This window comes from Lynx rufus, unplaced genomic scaffold (genome assembly GCF_022079265.1).
Source record: "Lynx rufus isolate CCGP_SWC_20201006 ecotype Redwood Valley unplaced genomic scaffold, mLynRuf1.p SCAF_5, whole genome shotgun sequence".
Lineage (NCBI taxonomy): Eukaryota > Metazoa > Chordata > Mammalia > Carnivora > Felidae > Lynx > Lynx rufus.
The window spans coordinates 61,334,380-61,341,700 of NW_025814867.1; the positions used below are offsets into that span (position 1 = coordinate 61,334,380).

The 7,321-nt window shown below is 39.4% G+C and overlaps 1 pseudogene; it reads right to left on the reverse strand.

Annotated features, from left to right (window-relative positions):
• Nucleotides 1-724: 724 nt before the first annotated feature.
• LOC124527177 (40S ribosomal protein S6-like) lies at nucleotides 725-1,389 on the reverse strand (annotated as a pseudogene).
• Between the last annotated feature and the right edge of the window lie 5,932 nt (nucleotides 1,390-7,321).

Sequence of the window (7,321 nt, forward strand, 5' to 3'; positions counted from 1 at the left end):
GTTCTTTTTGAAACCATAAATTATTTAATCTATAATAAAAGTCTATTAGTAACGGCTATAGGTGGAATGGAGCATTTCACTCTTTTCTGCTAGAGTTTAGTCTGATCAATGTTAGAAACGACTTGTATGATAATCAATTATTAAAATTCCTTTAAGTGATCAGAGTGTCTTATGTTGTGTAAAGAAAAATGAAGCTTCTCTCCAAGATTCTTGCTCTCAGGGCAGTTGAGTGAGTCTGGATTTGGCCAGTGGGGATAGGAGACGGGAGGAAGCATGTGGAGGGCGTGCTACCTCAGTGCTGTTCTCCAGACAAAACAGTCCTGGGTACTCAGTAAAATGATCACAGGCTTCTTTGACGGTGATTTAAGGGTACATTTCCTGAAAGAGGCAAAATAGAAGACCAGAGAAAGACAATGCAAAATAAAAATCAAATTCTAGGTTACACAAATGGAGGAGAGTATTGATCGTCAAGAGAGTTGAGAGTGTGTGATATTGAAGGTAGAGATTTAGCTACACAGATTCGGACCTTGTTCTCAACAGGAGCATCTGTGCAAGGCATCCTCTTCCTTACTGGTCAAGCATAGTGAAAAGTTGGATGTATAGAACATGATGCCTTAATATTATATTTTTTAAACATGAATAGTGTGCTTTACTGTGTGTCTCAAACAAATGTTGTTTCGGTATTTGCTGTCTGATCTTGTTTATCTGTTACTCTTGGAAAATATCATTTTTGACTGGACTTGGACTTAGAGGTAGAAGCTTTCAGAAGACAGCATCCGTCTCTTGGCAATCTGTCACTGGTGTGTTTCTTTGGCTTCTTTCATTCTCTTGGCTAAAAGTTTAGCATATTTAGCATGTTTCTTAGTATGTTGTTTCTTCAGAGCAATACACTGATGTGTGTGTTGAAGGGCGCATGGAGTAACAAGACACTGAATCTTGGGTGCTTTGGTTCTAGATTTCTTACCTTTGTTTAAGGGCTTTATCACAACATACTGGCAGATGTCATCTTCTGTGGAGAGATTGAAAGTTCGCGGATTCTGCCAGTTCTTTTGGGCCCCAGGAGATGTGAGGCACAGTGGTATCAGTGAGTGCAGAAATGGGAACACTGAGATTGGCATCCACAATGCAACCCCAAACAGATTCGCACGGTCTTCCTTCGGTGCTCGTTGGTCTGTAGCAGGAATGCCCCTTACTTGGCAGCAGGTGGACACCCTGATTCATGGGGAAGCCTTGTTTGTCATCACTACCACTGATTCAGACCATGTAACCCTTCCATTCTGCACCCAGAACATCAGCAGCAACTTCTGTGGCCATAGGCTTCTCATAAAAGGTATCAAGTTTGCATTCACCATGCACTTCAATGAGTTTCTGGCAGCCAGTAGCTGGGAAAGATGTTCAGCTTCATCTTAAAAGCAGACTGTTGCCTCCGAGGTACCATAAAAAAGAGCTATATTTCTCAAAATTTATTCTCTGGATCACTGTTTCTGTTGGATTTTTGAAAGTTTATTTATTTATTTTGAGAGAGAGAGAGTGCATGAGCAGAGGCAGAGCAGAGAGAGAGGGAGAAAAAGAATCCCAAGCAGGCTCCATGCTTGTCAGCACAGAGCCTGACTCAGGGCTTGATCCCATGAACTTTGAGATCATGGCCTGAGCCAAAATCAAGTGTCAGATGCTTAACCAACTGAGCCACACAGGCACTGCCCCCCGCCCCCCCCCCCCACAAGTTGAATTTTAAGAATGTTAGAGGAAACTGTCTTTGGAACAGTTTGGGAAATTCTATGTCAAACAGCCTAATATTGGGTTCATTCTTGTAGGGGTGTCCAGAACCTTCAATGTGGTAATGTATATTGTGATTCTCTCAAAACACTGTCTAGATGCCAGTGTATTCCGGAGCCATGTGACTATATAGACCTTTTTATGGAACTATCTTGAAGTATTTTTATTTTTTTATTAATATTCTTGAAGCATTATTATTTTGTAGCACTCAATTGCTCTGGGGAATATATATATATATATCTCAAAATTAGATATCAAAAAGCTAAAGCTATTTTTCCAATCTGCTCAACTAATAATAACATACTTATATAGTAGTTTAAAAAAACCACATTTAACAAGGTGCTTTTCCCATATGTTATCTCATTTAAGCCTCACACCCACTCTGTGAGGGAGTTCATATTATTCTCAAATTAGAATCGAGGTGACAGAGACTCAGGAAGCTTAATTGATGTGTCCAAATCACAGTTTGTTGGTAGCTGAGCCAAGATTTCAACCCAGATCGTTACTCTAGTGTTTTATGCTATTGTCGCCCAGCTACCTGGGGGGTCAGCAGGGCTTGCCACAGGCCCATAGGGCCCCTTTTTAATTCTTTCTCATCTTTTTCCATTTAGGCCTCCATGCAGTTTTCATAATTCAAAATTTTCTCTTTTCTCCCTTTCATCCATCAGAATTTAGTTCCATTACTTCCCCCAGTAAACAGCCTCAAACTAAAGTATTCATGGAGACTTCTGGTTTAACATATTTGTATTTTAACAGTGAAAACACAGTGCTTCACCTAAATGGTGACATAGAGCTGGCAGTCAGCAGATGCGGCGGTCTTGTAGGGGGAGTTTTGAGGAATCCCTCCAAATGTTCTGTGTAGACTACTTACTGTTCATGCTCTTTCCACTCAGAGGTGCAGAACCAGCTGTGTCTGCCACCTGCCAGGCAAGTGGTAGTAGTTGGTGACAGTTCACTCCTTCATTATTGCCAATGAGGGAAAGAACTCCTGCTATGTTTGTTCAAGCTCATAATGCCAAAGTCTGTGTTTCCAACTGGGCTTCATACTGCATTTTATGCCCCCCGCCCTCCCTTCTCTCACCTCCAGGCATAAAGCATAAATTAGCTTTCTTAATCTCTAGTTTATTAAATAAATCTCCCCTGGCCTTTGGAATGCCTAAGGGCATAGTTACAACCATAATGAGTATGTTTACCATTGAGATAAATGCCCCAAATCAAAGGCTAATGAAAAGGTGAAGATCTGCAGGAAAGAATTTAACATTAGGCAAAAAGAGTTCTGCACTTTGACCTCAGTTTCTGGGAAGTAATCTCTCAGCCCTTGTAATGTCATATCTGACAGGGGCTTTGGGTCATTGGATAGTCTAACAAATGACTTAGGGTGAGGGCTGGACACATTTCACTAGTCTTAGTTTGAGGTTCTTGCCACACCAGAAAGACCAACAACATCGGTAGGGGTTTTAGGTTGCTCCCAAAGGGGCTGGAAACTGGAACTTGAGATCAACTAAGTGAGCAATCAGTGAATCAATCATGTCTATGTAATGAAGTCTCAATAAAAACTCTTTACATGGGACTCAGCTGAGCCTCCCTGACTGGCAGTAGTCCAGTAGTCCATACATGTTGTCACATGCCGATGCCAGAGAAGTCACATGCTCTGATTTTACAGAGGACATTGGAAGCTCCACTGTGGTACTTCCCAACTCTGCCCTATTCACTTCTTTCCTTGGCCAATTTTATTTATTTATTTATTTATTTATTTATTTATTTATTTATTTATCTATCTATCTATCTATCTATTCATTCATTCATTTATTAATTCATTCATTAATTCATTTATTTTTGAGAGATAGAGCAGGGAGCCAAAGAGAGAGAGACAGACAGACAGACAGAGAATCCCAAACAGGCTCTACACTGTCAGTGCAGAGCCTGACACTGGGCTCAATCTCATGAACCATGAGTTCGTGACCTGAGCCGAAATTAAGAGTCAGACGCTCAACTGACTGAGCCACTCAGATGCCCCTGGCCAATTTTAATATAATATCTTTGAGTGATTATTGTGAGTCCTTCTAACAAGTCATTGCACATAAAGGTGGTTTTGGGAACCCCCTCAACTTGCAGTTGGTGTCAGAAGTGAAGATAATCTCTTGTGGGGACTGTTCCCTCTAACTTCTCAGCTGGCTAAACTCTGTCAGAGGAAAAGTCTCTTCTCACTTTTTTTTCTCCTTCAAAAATAAAGTGCTTTGAGTCTTTGTTCTGCTTCCTAGTGAGTGTGGGACACGTGGAGAATTAAGTAACATTCTGTGGCTGTTCAGTTGTGCAGGATGGTACTGGATGAGGGCTTTCCTCGTCATTGCTGAAAACCAATAGTGTCTGGATTGCCTAAGTGGGTTGAAAGTAATGGCTTAACTCACCCATTTATTGAATCAGATGGCAAACCACAGAAGGCAAGTGCAAAAATAACATTTTTATAATCTGTTAGTTCTAAACAATGCTGGAGACTGGGGGATGTGGGAAGTAGGAGACTAAAGTGCAAGAGACCTGAAGATTTAAGAGACTGCCTGCATTTTGAATGGATATTAGTTGAAGTCGTTGTAATGGTTTTAAAGACTACATGCTAAAGAATATTTAACAACTGGAGGTTTAGTTGTGTAACTCAAATAAAGGCTATTTTTTTTTCCATTTTGACAGAAGAGATGATATGTTTTGTTCTGTTGTGAGTTCTAGTGACCCCTGCTTAGCTTTCATTTATCACAAATAATCTTCTCCAGGGTACTACAATTGCTGGCAATGTTGAGATGCTTATATTACATCTAACCTTGGAAAAGGGTCAAAATAAATCTGTGAATTAAGCAAGAATATATTACAGCTGGCTGAAGAACGTGTCAGGAATACCTGAAGAGAAAACTAAAACTGTTTTCCCCCTACAGTCTACATATATGATTGTTGTGGCTTCTTTGCCATTCACTTGGAGTTTCATAGAGAAATATTGTTCTCATTTTAGTCCTAATGTGAGTAAATGTCCACTGTGGACCGAGACTCCCTCATAGAAAAGAGAAAGCATGTGGTTGCTGGCGTTGGGATGCTCTCATATACAAAGAAGGAAATACCAAAATAACACATCAACTGTGATAATCTCCACTTACCTAGAAACAAAACAAGTACAATGAAAGGCTCAGTGAAAGGCTCAAATGAAATGAAAGGCTCAATGAAAGGCTCAAATGCCTCGACTATATAAACGTATGGTTAGCAGAGGGGCACCTGGGTGGCTCAGTCGGTTGAGCGTCCGACTTCAGCTCAGGCATGATCTCGCAGTCCGTGAGTTCGAGCCCCACATCGGGCTCTGTGCTGACAGTTCAGAGCCTGGAGCCTGCTTCGGATTTTGTGTCTCCCTCTCTGCCCCTCCCCACTCATGCTCTGTCTCTCTCTGTCTCAAAAATAAATAAAAACATTAAAAAAATTAATAAAAAATGTATGGTTAGCAGTGGGGTAGAGAAGGTCCCAATATTGGATAATCTTAATGGTAAGTTCATTGCTAACTTAGAGAATTATGTATAAATGCTGATGGCACCTGTAGAGGAAGCCATAATGCAAAAGGATACAAGAAAAGGAGAGAGCATAATGGATATTAAAATTGAAAGGAAGCAAATTATACTTCTACTGGAGGAAATGGAAATTAAGACTAATGTTCTATTGTAAGAAACATAGAAGTTAATATATTGACTGTGTCTTGAAAAATGCAATTCAAAGTCTTTTTTCCTTTATCAAGTGTTTTTCTTATTTAGATAGTCCCACTTTATGACTATGGCACAATTAAAGAAGGAAACATGGTATTTACAAGTGTCACTTGGAAAAAATGTTTATTGCAAGCAGGATTAAAATTTTATAAATGCATTAGGGCAAATATTATACTTTACAGTGAAGAAGTCTCCTTCATAGTCAGCTAACAAATAAGAAAATCTAGGTAACAAAGAAATTAAAGCTGAACACATCTAATAGTTTAATAAGTGGGAAATGAAAGGTGAGATTTTGCATGAACTGAAAAAAAATGAAGTTTAATGAAGTCACTGACATGATGATACTTAAAGTTGGAGATATTACATATTTATTCATTCACTCATTGATACATGCATGCATTCATTGATTCATTAACTCAACAAGTCATTGTACCAGGCATTTGGACAGCAGATCTTTTGGCCACAAAAGTGAAATGCTCCAAATAGTAAATTTTCTTGGTGGTGAAGAGAAATGGTTAAGTGCCTTCTGAAGCTTTAAACAATATGTTGTTTGGCCTGAGCTAGTAATAAATGTTTTATTGCCTTTTTAAATATTTTGAAATCCTTCTAAAATGTATGTGACCTTAAGGTAATTAAGTTGTTTCGGAGAATGAGACTGCCTTTGACCATTCTGGATCAATTGTATTTTATTATAATGGAATAGTAAAGATTACATTCAAGAAAAATAGTGGCAATAGCAGCAAGCATACAACATTTCAAAAATCAGGAAAAGTGGTCCCGATCCTACCTGAAGGTCCACTATACCAAAACATTCCTTCTTTGTTCAAAATGGTATTTTCTGACTTCCTTACCCTGTTGTATAGAGTACAGTATATACTATCCTGGCCCTGTTGCGTCCTGGAAGAAGTAAGGTCAGACAGAAAGCAGACTTTCAAGAGATTTCTTTGTGGCTTTAAAGTACATCAGGCTCCTTCTGGCTTCAACTTATCTCTGTTATAAAATGTTACCTGTGGGAACCATCTGGGAATCAGTAGGTGAGACTTAATATTGTGATTCTAAACAGGCCTTCACATAAAGACAGTCTTGATATCTGATCATTAACAAAGAGAATGTATGTGTGCCATTTGCCAAGTCACACAGTTTTGCTAAGCAAAAAGAAAATGCATGAAATCGAATCCAGAGGCTTTATTAAGATGATTATTTCTTCTGTTGTTTGTTTATTTAGGAACATGACATTGAGCCCAACTCTAACTTTTTTTTAATATTGTTTTTTTTTCTTAAACAAAAAAAGGAATAACTGTCTAAATAGGGAGGTATCAAGTTTCCTCTTGCTGAAGATACAGAACTAGATTATGATTGAGCACATGGTAGGATTGGCATAAAGGGGCTTGCCAAGTTAACACTGACTAGTAGGGGAAGAAAACAACCTTTAAGATCACTTCAAAGTCTGAGGTTCTGTGATCTATAGATGGCAGTTCTGAGGCCAGGTCCAACCTTAGCATCTTTCAACCTGGCTCCCACCAAGGGGCCTGAAACAAACTGAGCTTTAAATGTGTGTGTTGAATGAGTGAATTAATGGAGTGATCAGAAATTTATTTACCTTGCTGTGTAGCTTTAAGTGTGAGTCTGCAAAATTAGGCTTAAAAGGCGGTTTCTTTTTCTTTGGGCCATTACATCAGCAGTTTGGGTCCTTGTCCCAGGCTGAACAGCACAGCAAGGCTGTGGCTGTCTCAGCAGCCTCAGCTGAGCTTTTCCTGGGATGGGTAGCTTCGTTCCACTTGATTCACATGACCCAATCGATAATGTTCTCTTTT